At 45.9% G+C, this 16,352-nt stretch overlaps 2 protein-coding genes across 2 annotated transcripts in view; one reads left to right on the top strand and one right to left on the bottom strand.

The window, feature by feature from the left end:
* The window catches only part of LOC124180721 (synapsin), a gene marked incomplete at its 5' end in the record, with an annotated part of 91,081 nt that overhangs the window by 8,729 nt on the left and 66,000 nt on the right, over positions 1 to 16,352 (bottom strand). The gene's annotated exons all lie outside the window — the stretch shown is intronic.
* LOC124181340 (tissue inhibitor of metalloproteinase) overlaps positions 13,066 to 16,352 on the top strand; it is a 51,517-nt gene continuing 48,230 nt past the window's right edge. The window contains exon 1 of the mRNA XM_046567815.1: positions 13,066 to 13,583. The gene's annotated coding sequence lies outside the window, so the exon portion shown is untranslated. The remainder of the gene's footprint in view (positions 13,584 to 16,352) is intronic.

The following is a 16,352-nucleotide window of genomic DNA, read 5'->3' as shown; positions in this document are numbered from 1 at the left end:
AAGAATTTTGTCAAACATGTAGGCAGCAAGCACGTAGGATAATTGATTTCCACCATACTTCTCGTTCGTCTCTTGACCTACGAAGCAGGCTCTCCATTTTCAAGTGTGACCAAGCCGAAATCCTCTCTCCGTTATCTCATTGATAAAATAGTTCTTGAAAGGTTTTACCGAACAGCGTACGTAGCATTTCTTCGATGCCTACAAGGGCCGCTTTCTACGTTAGCTTTTTACGGAATTAGGTGAAGCTACAGGTCTACTACTCATTGTCAGTTAAGGTCCCAGTCGACGAAGTCCGATGAGAGCAGCGCAGCGTAAAGAGCTCGGCATTAGCGTAGCGCATTATTTCATCGTTCTAAGGGAACTCCGGGTACAGAAGGGTCTGGATGTAACAAGAAGCACTCCATTGTGCTCGCACCGAGATAGGAATAGTTTCTCACCGTCTATCTACCCTTCCAGCTGAGTACAAAAGGACAGCTCAGGTGACGGAAGAGCTGCGGAGGATATTGTGGCGCACGGGGACCCGTGGGACTCGGTGAACCACATCGCCAGAAAAGGTATTTCTCAGTTGACACGCGTGTGATCACGGACTGAAGGAATTCCTCGAGAACGGGGCAAGGCCTTCTGGAATGAGGAGGAAGACCGTTTTAGAATGCGACGTCGCATCGACTGCAGGGCGGAAATATCCAGTGTGGAGAAACGACGATTCTCAACCAACCAATGTCTGCAACTGGTATGATCGGAAAATACGATTTTCATATTCCTCCAGTGGATGCTTCGGTTCTCGCGAGTCTGACTTAAGTCACGTTTAAACTGGGCTCCAACGGCTCGCCTTGCAGACCCCATCTTCCCTTATCTCGCCACTTTTTCGATGGTAACATCTCGTCGCGGTGACTCGGTTACATTCGTCTCAGTCCTCCTTATTCCCAGTAATATCGACGTACAAGTTGTACTCGTGGTGGTATACAGGTACACACGTATTCCTGCATCCACACCTCGCTCACCTTATCCCGCCACCCATCGGGCGAAGAGTTATGGTCAACCGATGCTAGACAGCGCCTACACAGACCGCTTGCACGACTGCAGCCGGCTTTGAAAAACCAAACCGTATCGACTGCCCACCATGCCTAGATCTGGAAGCCAACAGCTTCCTGGGGACCAGCTTGACCCGCAACGATACACGGCACCCGTATTTCTAGGCGTTGTTGCACAGTTCCGTGTTTCCGGTTCGCCAACTCGCGGGAGTCTTGGACAAAAGAAGCCCTGAACCGCCAGCGGAGCAAGAACTATGCACATTTTCTCATCAAGTGTCAGGGTTTGAAATTTGGTGGACGAAGCAGTGAGAGTATACGAAAGCTCGACTGAATTGCAAACAGAAAACTTACAGCAACGGAATCGGCAGTCATTCTTTTTATCACACGTACATGAAAAGTGGGGCTTTGCGTAGCAGTTTAGCAGGACGAAAGTGGCCAATTTTATCTCAGTGTTATAAAGATAGGTTTGCGCATGCGCAGTCCGCAATTGCTTCACTTTCGTCCCTAGGGAGAAGCAATTGTCCACTCGCGTCCCACAAAACTACCGTACAAAGCTCCACCACTTTCTATTCACTTGTTATAAAAATGATCCTGTGTGACTCGGGCAAAACATTGGCGATACAACTCGTTTGATTGTCGCCCTCGCGCCGCTCAAGCGCAAACTTCACACTCGTCCCAATTGCCAACTTTCGTCCCTTGTCAGACAATATACTATATTTCGCTCCAGACGAGTTGGAGGTGACGAAACCTCAGATATCGAAAGACTGAATTCAGCTAGCAGGCTAAATCTGTGAAGTTTGGAAGATCTTGGCTATAGAGGACCACGTGGTACGCGTACGGATACATATTGGCGTTGTGGCCTGAATACTCAAACCGTCGTACAGCAGAAAGTGGCATTGTACCGAGGGAATTTCTCCTTGTGATAAAAATTGATCGTTGTTACATAGAGCCGGGAGGTTTAAAGGCTTCTGTATGATGTACGGTTAGTGCCGTGTTCAACGCTCCGAGACGACGAAGCGGCGGTCTTCCACCCGTGGCATGAGTTCTTATCGATCGTTGCAGTCGGAGGCCGACGTCAGGTGAGAATTGAGTTTCTCTACTTTTTAAATTTTTTCTTTCTTTTCATCGGTTAGGTGCGCACCGGGTACGATATCCACGCGGGATTCACAGCCCGGAGGGTAAATTCAGGTCAAAGTTGCGGCTACGTTTCTGCATTCTCTCTATAGGTAAGTTTCCTTTTTCTCTGCTTCCTCTTCTTCTTCTTCTTCTTCTTCTTCTTCTACAAGAAGCGAGTAAGGCCAAAGGTCGTAAATATCAGCTTCTTGGTGGCAACTGAGAGAGCAGGCGAAGCCTCAGCGTTTCGTTCGCCTTGTCTCAGACTCGCCGGTGTTGTTTATTAGCATCAGCCCCGGTAGCCGGTGAAATCGTCGGCAGTTCCTTGGACCGGACAGCGGCTTCGATTCCTCCACGCTTGTCCCGACGACCGTCGTCGAGGCGCCGGGTTTCCCCGTCGCGCCTGCACTCGGACACCAGAAGTCACTTTGAATAGTTGCTGACAACGCCCCGTTACGTGGCTGAAAATTTCACGGTGTAAATCAGCACCGTGCGGTTTGTAACAGCCGCGGAATTCATATCTCTCCTTATTTTCAATTCCCATCCCCGCTTACGTCGTCGCACCGGCAGCGGCGGCGGGGTGGAGAAAATGATTAACAGCTGCAGAGCGATGGGGTTTCGCGAAGCTCATACGGGGTCACGCGATCTCCGACTCCCCGTCTTCCGGTAATCACACGCGATCCACTGATCAGGAAAATTGGCGAATTTAACGAAATCACGCCTCACGTGACGCCGATCGTTAGGAGTTTCATCGTCAGTCGCGTTGAGCGTTAATGAACCACGCTTGTCGAGACACCGGATCTGGGCTACCGGCCATACCGCAAGCTTGTGTGACTTGGGCACAACAAATTCGATAAAACAAGCCAACTTTTTATGAATTATCACCGCCTCTGCGTTGCGGACATTGTAATAGAACTTCGGCGGCAAACGGACAATGTTGTAGGTTATCGTTATCCTACTCCAGGCTGAGCGAGTTATTGGCTTTTAGATCGACACGCGTGGCTCATTGTTCTAGGACCGATCGCAAATTGTCAGCCAGAAGCAGCTATCGGTTACTCATTGTTGCCGATACGATTTCGCGCGATGCGTTTATTGCTCTACGAAACCGGTAACTGTGCTGAATTGTTTGATAACTCGAATCAATTATTCTTTTTTTTGGCAAGGTACCAAAAGGGCATCTTCTCTCCAACAGTTCCGTCACCTGAGAGAAATCAGCGCAATTCCAGTAATAGTTCGGACGCCACGAGTCGAATAATCAAATAGAGTGCCTTTTATACAAATACTTTACTTTTCTACGCCATATATTAAGCCGGGCGTCGTAAATGTTAGCGAGCAATGCGCGTTATATTTGTTGAACCAGCACCGGATATGGTTATAAATTGGTATGGTATTGGCAATAAAATCTGACCTTCCTCTCCGCGCTATGTTATTCGCCTGTATAGATATATATTACCGACACACAGGATGTCCGTTTGCCGAGATTATATTCTACAGGCATTGGCTGTCAGTTGTCTGATTTGCGATCCCGTCCACGCGCGTAGACAGGAGGTAAGCTGTATTTTTTAACCAGGATGAATCCCAGCGTATTTCATTTCCGCAAAACGGCCGTATCTACCAAGATTTTTCAGGTCACGGTCGTATCCTAAAATTGTAATAACGAGTTGCAGGGAATTAAAATCAATTCCAAAACTTGACTCGCATGTATTGCCATCACACCGTGAACAGCTTTGCTATGAGCGCTCGTTTTATGCATTAAAGAAGAAAGTCACGTTTTCACCGATTACTGCGCAGCTGCAAAGAGAGACAAGAGGCATATGACAACGAATTATAGACCCTGAAAGGGATTGTGTGGGTACCAGAGATTCATCTCGAACGATCTCGTCACCTTGCGTGGTCTTCCACCTGGCTTAAGATTCAGGCGAGATAAGAGTGCCAGGCTTACACGGGTCAGAGACGGGTGTGGCCATCGGTTATTCTAAACGTGTTAATTAGTAGAGACCAATGTTTGAGCGCAGGACCGCATCGCGATGTGCGTCGGTAGACCTCACAATCTATACTACGTAAAATTTTCACCTTATTCCCGGCGGTTCCTACAGGCCGACGTTATCCACGCCCTAATCGGGGCCTCGGAATATTTATGCACCCTTAATCGAACCAACAGCTGCAGTATCACGAGAACAAATCGTTTCTTCGTTGAATCTAGTTCGACCCGCGGAAAATTTATTACCACGTCCGTACGGCCCGTATTTCCGATTCGTATAAATATTTGGATTTACGAGATCGTGTTAAATCTCTGCATAGAATATGTGCATTACGTTTCAACCACCGTACAACGGAAGTTGTCAGAAAGTTTTCCCCCAACGGTTCGCATCCTGAATAGTTCATAAATATACCAGCATATGGTCCGTTTTTCGCCAACCTAAAAAGTATCTCCTTTCGTTTGCGATATTACCACAGTATCACGGAATTCTTTGGTAACTTCTGTCACGTTTCATCATATCCAAACGTTTCACAGCATGACCGGTCCAGAATGTCAGAGCTTGTACCAACTGGAACTGGTCGCAAGTTTAACTGGACAGACGAAAGGCTTCTGTGCTCAGAATCAGCGAAGGTACAGGATAAGGAGCTTATATGTCACCGTGTATGAGCACAGCTACAATAATACATGTTGAGATCTCATGTAACGTAACATGAAAAATATTGTGCGTCGTCGATTTACGTAAACAAATGTCCGAACAGCTTACGGCTCCTTTTGGAATGAGGAAAGTAGCTTTGCCACGAAAAGGAAATCCGAAATCCCGGCGTATTGATCTGTGGGTAAAAAGAATTGAAGAAAAATTTATGACTCTAGTCCCAGCGGCAACTTCGCGTTTCTCAATTTTCCAGCACTACACTTGCGCTGGCGGACCTTCCGCGAGGAAAAATGCAGATGTGATCAGCATCAAGACGAGTGATATTTTTTGCCCCAAACAATTAACTTGTGCGGTATACTCATTGAAGATGTTTTGCTGGTCGGTACGAACCGCGGCATGCAGCAGCGTGACGTAAACTCGCGCGAATGCCGCCAGTGCACGGGATTCACAGGAGAGTAACGTTTATTTATGGAACTGCACGATCCGTGGCTCCAGGCAAGGTTGGGCTATTTCTATACTCCGCGATGACATAATGGCGCTTTATTTTCGGCATGACAATACTGCGTTCAAAAATCTTGCATACCTACACACGCTCGAAGCGACATGTGCATCAGCGAACAAGTGAATAGCCTGCCAAAAATACGACCAAAGTTCATCTCGTGCCCACGGTGCATCATGGTATATGTATAATGCACGTGCTGCCTTGACGCTGAAGTTGGAGTCGCAGGCTCCGACGGCCGGAACTGACGTAGCAAAGGGTTGTTGGCGCGGAAGATGAAAGCGGAACACCGTCGCTTTGCCGGTTTTTATTGACCATTTTCCTCCTCGTCCCCAAGATTCAGGATGAGAATAAGATTCGTATCGCTCGGGACGTTCAAAAGTGCACCACTAGCTAGCTGGAATCCCGGTGAATTCTACACGATGCAAAGCGCGGGTAATTTCGACGTTGTGCCCGTCGAGCTTCGCCGGAATTACGGAAGAGGTAGATACCGAGGGTCAGACGTTGTCGACGGCAGGACGATAAAAAGGAACAGGGAAGAAAGAGCACCGAGCGAAAACTCGCCCACTTTAAAGATACGCTCCGTTTCCAGCACGTAGGGCGGTGCTCTTTTAAGAGTCGGATGCTTTTTGGGAGTGCGGATTTCTCACCTCGACAAGCAGAGTATCGCAGATACACAATGCTATGGGGAGTATCTTGCACGGCGATTTATTCCGAGACTAGAAATACGAGAGCAGGTTCTTCGACCCGAGTCCTGCATCGACGCCGTTCAACGTCTAAGGCACATTACGGTATTTGCAGAAGGACAGTGAAGTTGTCAATCTATTTAAGAGGTACTCGTGACCCGCGCCGGCCACGAAGGCGCTACACTTTTTCGCATATGCCGGCTATTTCGTAACCGCAATCCCACAACGGAACGGCATATGCACCGCACATGCTGCTTACGTAGGTACGTACCTATGTACACAGTCTAGTTAACAAAGCTCAATGCGATGACTCGCGTACCGTAGTTAAGACCTCTGAAAGCCGGCCTCTGTTCCTCCGCGTGGCGTTAACGAGAAAAGCGTGTAATTAATGTAGTGCGAAAGTAGTGAACCGTTGAGAATCTTTTACCTCTTTTATTCTTTACTTTTTATACCAATTTCTTTGCCACCCATGCGCAACTCTTTACACTCCTTCTGAGGAGGAATCCTTCAAAGATCAAAACGAAAGGTGTTTTCTATTGCAGCGAAAGTCAAGGGCTGATCGACAGGCAACGAAATCCGACTTCTGAATACTTTTGGAAAAACAGTCCGACGCCATAAACAACTACTGTCAAATCTACTTCCTGTTCTGTTGAACGTTTTATCGACCTTATCTTGTTACTACGAGTAAGGTTCTCGGTGTCGAGGTCGAAATGAAAGAAAGTAAAAAAATCGAAGTTTCGGCCCTGAAGGGGGTCCTCTTAAGAAGACTATAATATGTTTCATTATTAATACAGAAGTCTTTAGGATAACAATGAAATATTCAATTAATGATAGAAGTAAAGTAGTATTTACAATTAAATACTTTTGAACCTCATTTATGAAGTGAAACTTTCAATATGAAAGAATTCTAAAGAGCAAAAACAAAAACCAAAAATCGGGGATATCAAGATGCAAACATATCGTCGGTATTGCCCGTTTATCGACCCTCGTCCATGTGGTAGCTAAAGTTATCGTGCTAAACGATGACGAAGTTTAAGTTAGCTCTCACACCTAATCTAAAGCGATCCATAGTTCGATTGATTTAAAATGCTTACCATAGTTGACGGAACGTCTAAAAATCTTTATTTGGTTCTTTTTGCGACATTATTCAACGGATAATATCGATTAATAAACAGAAACAAGCGTAGATGGGATCGTGCGTCTTATCTCGACTTAAACCGAAGAGCGAGCGTCCCATGTACAGCAATCAATCAGGTGTAAGAGAAAACTCAATGCCACATTAAAATCTATGGAGAACATGGTGTCAATGGCCGTGGCGTCAACAAGTCTACTTCCTGTCCATTGATGTGTAGAAGCGGATAAATCTCCCATTCTACCGGCACAGCAATAGCTGTATTAGAATTCTGTTTGCAATTCTGTTTCAATTTCATTCGCCCAAAATTCCCCGCAAAAAAACTTCCGCTTCTCCCGTTTCAGGAAAATAGAGCGTATCAGCGGAGCAGTTGGCAATAATCGAGTGATCGGCGATAGCCGCGACGAATGGTTTCTCAGCCTCCAAAAAATGCGAACCGAACTGTCGGCTCACGGCTTGAGCCGGCAACTTCAAAGGAAACGGTATCTCTTTGAATTAATACACATAGTGCAATTACGCACGGTGATATACCTGCTCCGAAGGTTATCCAAGAAAATAATACATGAACCGTTTTCTGCGTCGCGTCGGAGTGACGGGATCTCCTGTGCGCTGCTCGCTAATGGCAGAAGGGTTTATCTCGGTGCCGTAACGAATCTAGGTCGACGCCAACTTGAGCCAGGCTCTGCACATACACCGTATTACCGAGGTGCACGTATAACGTGCATCACTTTGCAAGCTCGCCACTCTCTCGTTTAAACAGCTCGCAAAACGTCTCGGGTTCAACTGGTCGCCGGATAATCAATCGTTACGTACACTCAGCTCAGGCATGAAGCACCTTCGAGTACCTGCCTGCTTCATCTCAACTATCCCCGTTCGTTGGCGCCAGCCTCATAACTTTACCTCTTATCATTCACAACTGGCGTAATTGCGCTAAGCGACTTGGAGTCTTTCCTGCATAACATAATTATTATTGTATTTTTTTTAACAACGTCAACCATTACTGAACTTGATACGATGAAAATTATACACCGTTCGCGGCACAATTTCTACAAATATATTTGTCCAAACAAGTCAACTGACACCTGAATCCCATGATTGATTGTCTGTCACTTTCTCTGCCGATTTTTCACTATTTCCAATCCTTGAGTCACGTCATAAATGATAGATAATAGTGACGATGGACAACCAAGTACTGTGTTTACTGCGACATAAAAAATTTCGATCATCAAATTATTCTCACTCAATTGTGAGTATGTAATTATCTCAATTTGTTTCACGAATTAACAAGAAAGTTTGCATCAGATAAACCGTAGAGCCTCGTCGCAAGATCTGAACTCTTTGTTCTTACGATCACGTCGGGTTAATTAATCGAGAACATAAATCATTGAATAGATCATTTCCCGCTGTTGTGAATCAGGCAACCTATAATGATTACGGCCAAAATTGTCAACACAGTGAACACGGAGTAAACGAAGATTGAGGGCCTTATTTTCGCTGGCTAATTGAAAGATAGAAAGGAGATGAAAAAAAGTATGCGCTGTGAGATTTCGCTTCACGGGATCACGTCGTCGGTCATTCGGCGCGATCAGTCTTATTTTTGTAACCACGAGATGAGGATTCCTCAGCTTCGCAAACGAGTCTCGATCGAGGCTGGGCCTGCTAGGGTCCGGTTCGTGGTTTGACGAGGTGAAAAAAACCCTGCAGACTAAAGTCGTTGTTGCACGAGCCACACCTCGGCGAAGACCACGTCGAAGAAGTTTCCATCAACCGAAGTATACTTTAGTGGATTGTATTATCGATCGCGAATAATAAAACCCCACGTCGAAGCGGAGAGCGTGAAAATTGAAGGTGTTGAGCAAGATCTTTAACCGTTAACAACGCATCGAGTCACTTATTTAACCCATTCAGCATCCGTCTCCGGAGGGTTCGGTTCATCTTCCTACTTTCGACCGCTGATGGCGCGAGGCATTGTTCTCGCAGTAATTCTCTCATCTGCCTTTCATCAACCGTCAAATAAAGGGCTTTCCAATCAGGAATAGATTAAGTCATCTCTTGCCGAACTTGATCACCATACGTGTACACAGACGCACGGAAGCATAGATGGGTTGCGTATCGTTGTGTCATTCATCGACGTTTCGTAATCACAAATCTCGTCCGCAGATGCTCCTCTGCATTGAGTTTATGGACCGCGGTCATTGACTGACGGTCTAGTTAGTCCCGAGTTCTCTCTTTCCGACTGTACACGGGGCGGCAGAGATGCGAACGTGTCTGTACCTCGTACAACTGTATGCCCTAATCTATGCAACGCTTTCTTTCACAGTGGGAGCTCTCGACTCGAGTCCTAATTGAATGCATTATTGTGCCGTGTGGATGTGCATGCGCGCCTCTTCCTCCCGCCACATCGATGCGCGTATGGTAAATCGTTATACTCTCATGCTTCATCCCGGAATCTCTGTAACAATCGACCAAGTGATTCTCATCAATGAATAGCCGGGAAAACTACAGGCTACAATTGCTAGCGCGGAAAACGGTGTTGGACTAAAATTTACGCTCCAACCAAAACGCCGACGTATCTCGTGAAACCGGCTTTTATTCAGAGTGACGTATACGCTAATTTTCGGTGTAGCCTGCCCCCTTGAACACCGAATCGTTTCAAAGCAGCTTCACGTCACCCTTGCTTACGCATTCTGTAGCAGAAGATTATTTCATGGGACCGGGTTCTTGTCTAATTCTATGTCAGAGACGGTTATTCACGTGTAATACAATCACCATGCGGTGCTGTAATGTGAAAATATTTACCGGTATGTATTACTCGTAAGTAATTACCTCCAACCATTGATAATAACCGCAGTGCGGTTGACTTTCCGGTTAAATTCGAGAAAATGAAATCTCTGAAATTGTAAGTACTTTTCCTATTGCTGTGAACATTGAAATGGCGGAACCTCCCGACGGTATTCGAGCGACCACCCATCCAATTCACTCACCCATCCATCCATTCATCCAGTATTTAATTGCAGCAATTTGAGCCAGGCTGGCGGAAGATGTAACTTGCGGCGCATCCGAGCGATTAGACCTACGAAGGCGTATTCCTGAGGTGGGTGAACCAGCGATTGTCCAATATTATGCTCTCGGCAGCCGTTCGCTCTGTAACTGGGATAGTTTTCGAATGGTCACGTGGGAATATTTCGTCGGGTCACATTCGTTCTCCACGGTTTTGTTCCAATAGAGATGGAGGAGGACGTTGCAGCGTCCTTTCTTACCGCACACGGTGCCCGAACCAATGAAATTCATTTCCCGAAGCAAAAAATTTTTCCTCCGCACAACCGCCGCCCTTTGTGGCATCGAGTTTCTCGCCGGTCCGTTATACAATTTTCACAAAGCGTCTAAATCGGAGCCGACAGAAACTGCACTTTCAGGAAATTGAATGCAAATTTCATTTGCAGAAACGAATCGCTAAATGGAATCCTTGCAGCAATGCCGCGTTGCCATAACTGTGCGGCACGCTGTTCGCAATTTTTCGTGCAAACATGTGCAGGAGCTGCTGCCTGCAGCGAGGTCGCGGATTTTTCATTGTTGGCATACCTACTTTGACCCGCAGCGTTTGTAACGGATTCTCTTCCACGGGTTTAGCCAGCTCGTTCTTCCGCTGCAGCGTGCACGATTCTGTTTGAACAAGCGATCGGTGCAACGATATGACGGTCGCTTTCTCTTTGCAAAAAACGGCGAACAGCCTCAAGCCGAAATCTCATTTTTGAGCTTTTGTTTCCCGATGGTACGAATCGTGACTTTGACCGAACAACCCGTTCGATGGTTCAACCCAGTTTTCACCCCTCGGCTGCCATCGCGAATTTAATCGAAATCCGGTAAAGAAATAAATGCGTGGGCTGTTTCGCCTTGCACCTACCGCCGCAAATATTTGATCGAGTTACCGGTGAGAATACTCTGATAATCACGGACCGGAACTCGTTGCAGCGATGCCTGATAAAGCTGGTAATGGATCGCCTGCCGGCGAAATAATGCTGCTTTTGGCAGTCGCATGAGACGACGATTGAGTCACGCGATTGGGTTCGGAGTGAAAAACATAGTAGGGTGACAGAGGGATTGTTCCTCTTTTCGTCATAGGTACACAGAGAAAGGCGCCGGCATTGATAGCCGCTCACAGCTCCGACTTGGCTGAATGAGTTCACCTTATTCGGGCAAAGAATGCGAGCAGTTTGTGTCCCCGCTGCGGCACTGACCACGGACAAGTCGAGCGGCGGCGCCAGCCAAAGCCATCCTTTCGTCGATCGCGACGGTAATAGAAGAAGAGTAAAGACTTCCGCCAATATCCTCGCCCCTTTTTCGCATTGTCGATTCACGTTTCCGAGGCATCGGAACTTTCGACGGGTGAGGGGGGATATTCACGATTCGAGGATTTCGATGGCGGAGATAAACTGACGTTCGGGAGTGTTAACATACCATTCGAATTACGTGCATGCTTTACGTTTACTTCAACACAGCCGAATATTTGTGTTTGTTCAACCCGCCGTCCCGCCGTGACGTCTCGCTCCAAAATTAAGCCCCGCGCCACGCTGCGTAAAATACTCGCTCGAGTCACCGTGTATGTATTTACGTTTACAAACTGGGAGAAACTCGGTGGTTTGTCAAACAAACTAAAGGTACAGAGCCCCGCCCGCTTACCAATTCCTCGAATAAAATCATCGACCGTGAAATTGTTTATTGAATCAGCTCTAGAAAATTACTGGAAACCTTTACGATGCAATTTGCAGTCCACAGCGACATGTATGCACACAGACACACACACCCAACGCAAATTTTATTAAAGTTTTCTGATTTACTCTGAATTTTTCCGATTCACAGACCATCGTTAAAATTTTTCACCCCGTGGTATGTTTGCCGAGTTTGAAGATGACGCAAGTATCGCTTTTCTCTGAAACGCTCGTCAGAATTTATACGATCAATTCCGATTGTAGTTCTTCCGAAAATCAGGTAACCAATTACGTTATCGATAATTTATCACGCCCACTTCTGTTAAAATTTGTTTGACCGAAATTTCCTGGATCTTCGATGTTTCCATGAATTATTACAATATACAATACCTTTCCATTTACATTCCAATGAATATTTACCACTGAAATAGAGTTTTCATTTTTTATTCCTGATATTCGAAAGGGTATATAATACGAATACGCATGGTATGGGTCGAGTGATATTCCATAGTTTGTTCATTTTCATTGAATCCATAGACAGTTTCAAAGTATACAGCAAAGCGTAAAGTTCATTAAATTTCAATTCAAGTTGTGCGTACACTCGAATAAACTGGTCAATTTATAACCCATGCATAATTCGCTGCGGGCTACGATGAATAAAAATTGATATTACCATGCCGCATCAGCGTTAGGAGCATCTCATCCAGAGTTACGTCTATCATCAATCGACGCGCCAATCGTTACGAGCATGCGTATAATCCACCTCTGTACATACACATACAAGTACATATAATACGGTATGTACGTATACGACCATATTATCACTTATCTCCAGGAGACGAAGTTCGCACTTTGATCAGCTGCGGACGATCGGCTACCGCGAAATTCCGATTGGCGGATCGGTATAAAGTATTGATCGATACAGAGTCGACGATCGAGAAATGCCGGGAACACGTGGGTGCCACGAGAGTTCCTGCACGGCGCCATGGACCAGCTCCCGTTGCATATGCGTGCTCCGTGTGCTCTCCGATTACTGCCCCAACGCTCGTTCCCGGTTCTGAGCACCGCTGGGACCGACGGGGACCCGATGCCACGCTCCGGGGCCCGTTCGAGTCCCGTCTGTGCCGCGTTGCGCACAAACTAACGAAGAGAAGCGAAGAGAAGTGAAGAGAAGAGGAAGAGAAGAGAAGAGACGAGGCGAAGGAGCGAGTCGCCGCTGCCTCCGCAGCTCGCGCTAGCATTTCTCTCCGAGGCGCGCGCGCGATCGGTACGTTTTAAACGCTGGGAAGAACGGATCTGTTTTTACTCGAACCTGGTAGCCGTGGGCATATATAACCGGGAAGAGAAGCCGGGTGTAACCGCAGGATCACTCGTGTTCCAGATATTCAAGCACGTGGACTCGAACAACCGCAAAGAAATCGAACGATAACACTCGCGGTCAGTCGTCTCCGAAAAACGCGTCGCGTTTTCTGGATTCGTTGGGAATTTCGTTTTCACATATGAAAACTACCCTGTAACCATTTCTCTGTCAACTTTCGTTCGGACGATCAGTTTCTTGCCGATCCTTCTACCGATTCATTGTCAGCTTGAGAAGCACTGACGCGCGAATTGCCTTTTGGCGAGTAAGGATCGAACTCTTGCGGCTGCGGTGTGTTGTTTTATTTTCTCTTGAAATCCATCGTGTCCGCGATGGCAATATGACGGTGTAGGAACAAAATATCACCGATATCAGCGACGCCGTGGAAAGCAGAGACTTCGAATTGGGAGATTTACGAAAAAGGTAGGCGAAGCAAATGACAATACTTAATGAACGTGAAATTGTATCGCGTGACCCTGTGCTGTCAGGAATGCGGGAACGACAGTTTCGGAAATCGAATATGTGCAAATTTTCAAAATCCTTCATTCGCTGGTCTGTTTCGTGAATTAAAGATGAATAAAACGCGAGTCCGAGAAACTAGGTAGTCTCTAAATACGAATTAGTTACACGTATACACCGAGAAATCAATGAAATATCAATGAAAAGTCATTGAATCGTCAGTGTGTATGCCCTGTTTTTTTCCAAAATTGAATTGAATTGAATTTTCACTGATTCAAATATCAAGCGTAGATCTCCGTACTCGGAGGCTTCTTCCGGGTTTTTCAAATCGTGCCGGAGATTTTCTTGTCTCATTCCTATACTTATTACACCTCTTCAATTTTCGCCTCGCGACGTCTCGATAATTGTCTGTCACATCCGAAGAGTTACTACGACGAGTACATGCGTGCCATTACATTCGATGTGCAATTTAACGGTGCAGAAACAATGCCGCGGTGAAATCCGACCGGCGTTCCCGTCCGGAGTTCGAACCTCTCCTGCAGATGCAGATATGGGCGGAAAACGATAAACCGTTTTGCGCTTGTCAAACACAAATATTTTACGAAGGTGGGGGGCGCGAAGGCTGAGCACACACACCAAGGAACGAAAGTCAACTCGACTTTCGCCTTCCGTTTTCAAGCTGCAGTTTCAATTTATTTACCTTCTTGTAATCGCTTAAATACACGCCCGGGGCTGTTAAACCCGCTCATTTCCATCATTCCGCATTGCTTGAACGGCGGCGCCTCGCCTGCCGGTCCGCCGACTACTTCGAGTTCCGCAATCAGAGGCCGCGCATCTCGGAGATTGGGCTCAGCTTCTTCCGAGTTCGAACATCGCCGGTGAAATGGCACGTCAAATTATTCAAATTAACTGCACTTTGCTGACGAGGAAAGGAGGAGATCTAATGGATCAGGGCGGTACCCGAGAACCGCGCCGACATAATTGATGTCAATTTATCGAAAAAGAAACAAGGCTTTCATCACGTTGGCTTTTCAGACCATTTCGTAATTTTATTTCATTCATTTATACTCTCAAACAAGAGAGGGTCTCGTAGACAGTATACCGGCACCTGAACGCGTCTGCCAAGCGTGTCTCCGCATTCTATTATACAAATTGTTAGCTTATCTTTCTAAGGTTGTCGCTGGAGCTTTAAAGCTGATTAATTATCAGATTCAAGCTGCAGCCAAGAAAACCTTATCACGATGCAACTTTGCACTAATTGTCGTACCGATACCGTAGTCACTTGGTAGCAAGTATCTTCAGTTGACATTTTTCAAATTTTGCAATGTCGCAGTTTGAACCTTAAGTTTCCTCGCGCAGAAGCGATCTGCCATCACGGAAACATAAAAACCCTGTCGAGGCTTTCGGAGTGATGAAAATTGCTCAGACATCGACCAGCCAATCATCCGCGACAAGGATCGCTGAAAATTTTCAAATCTCACCCATTCACGTGCCAGATATTCTTTTCCCACCGATCGAACACCGCGGCGCTTCACGAACTGTTTACCATGCGACTAGACGCTAATGAATGCACGCACACGCGATACTTTCTTTCCGTTCGTGCGGGATCACGCCGCAAACGGGCTTAACGGGGAATCGTAGGTACAGCCTTTGTGGATCAATTTCATTCGTGCCCTAAAACTCTACCAGCTATTTATGCATACCTTTACGTGTCTGAGAGAAAGGGGAATCAGGGATTTCAAATCTACACCCCGATGCACCATTCGTTGTTGCTTGTGCGATGGATTCCAATGAAGATATTCAACCTCGGTACACGGCGTGTTTCAACCGCGACGTCAGGAATTCGAACCACGTTATCTGCGTCGTAATTAATTTGGAATTCTTGGGACAGTTGTAACGTTATTATTATCATTCTTATTATTATGCACCCTGAACTATTCGCGTCTCGCTTTTGCCGCCGGTATCGAACAGACTCCGATTCTCGGAGCAGGTACAAATAATGAGAAATTTTCCAGCCTGTTATCTCCAAATTGAAGCAAATGGTAACAGATCGATTTTACATCATTATTATTCAGCTCCACGTAAGTTATACGTATAATAACGATAATTCAAAGAATTTCCTATTGATTCTGTTATACCAATATAACCCGCAGGCTACAATATCCCGAGAACCTTTGCACCGATCAGGCTCAAATTATTTTTCTAACGAGACATTCATTTCAAGATTAAAAGTATCGTTTCAAGATTAGAAAATGTTCAAAGTGGAACTTTACTGTTTAAATACCGTGATTCGATTAGAGTTGACTTCTTCCACTTTTTCTCATCTTTCTCTCTCTCTCTCTCCTTTTTTTTCAATATAATATGAGGAACGATTATAACCGTTGCGTAATGCCCAAACTTTTTATGCATCAATTTCGCCACAAGTTTGAGAAGAAGAACCGCAGGAGTGCATTAAATAATTGAAAAACTGAGTAAAGAGTACGGTGAACATTCATTTTGAGCCGTTATCGCCGGTCTCTCTGATGGAAGAATCAACTTGAGCCGTACGCATAATCAGCCCGCAGCATTCAAGCCTGAAGGAACATTATCTGCGGTAATTAATCAGGGATTCCTGTCACAATTACAATATAATTATTACACACATCAAACTATTCATCCCTTTGAGTTCACAGCCGCGTGCCGAGCCTTGATTACCATAGGAATCAAAGTAGCTACTCCAAAGTTTTCCCACCA

Source organism: Neodiprion fabricii, chromosome 4 (genome assembly GCF_021155785.1).
Source record: "Neodiprion fabricii isolate iyNeoFabr1 chromosome 4, iyNeoFabr1.1, whole genome shotgun sequence".
NCBI lineage: Eukaryota > Metazoa > Arthropoda > Insecta > Hymenoptera > Diprionidae > Neodiprion > Neodiprion fabricii.
This window is presented reverse-complemented; position numbering and strand designations above follow the sequence as displayed.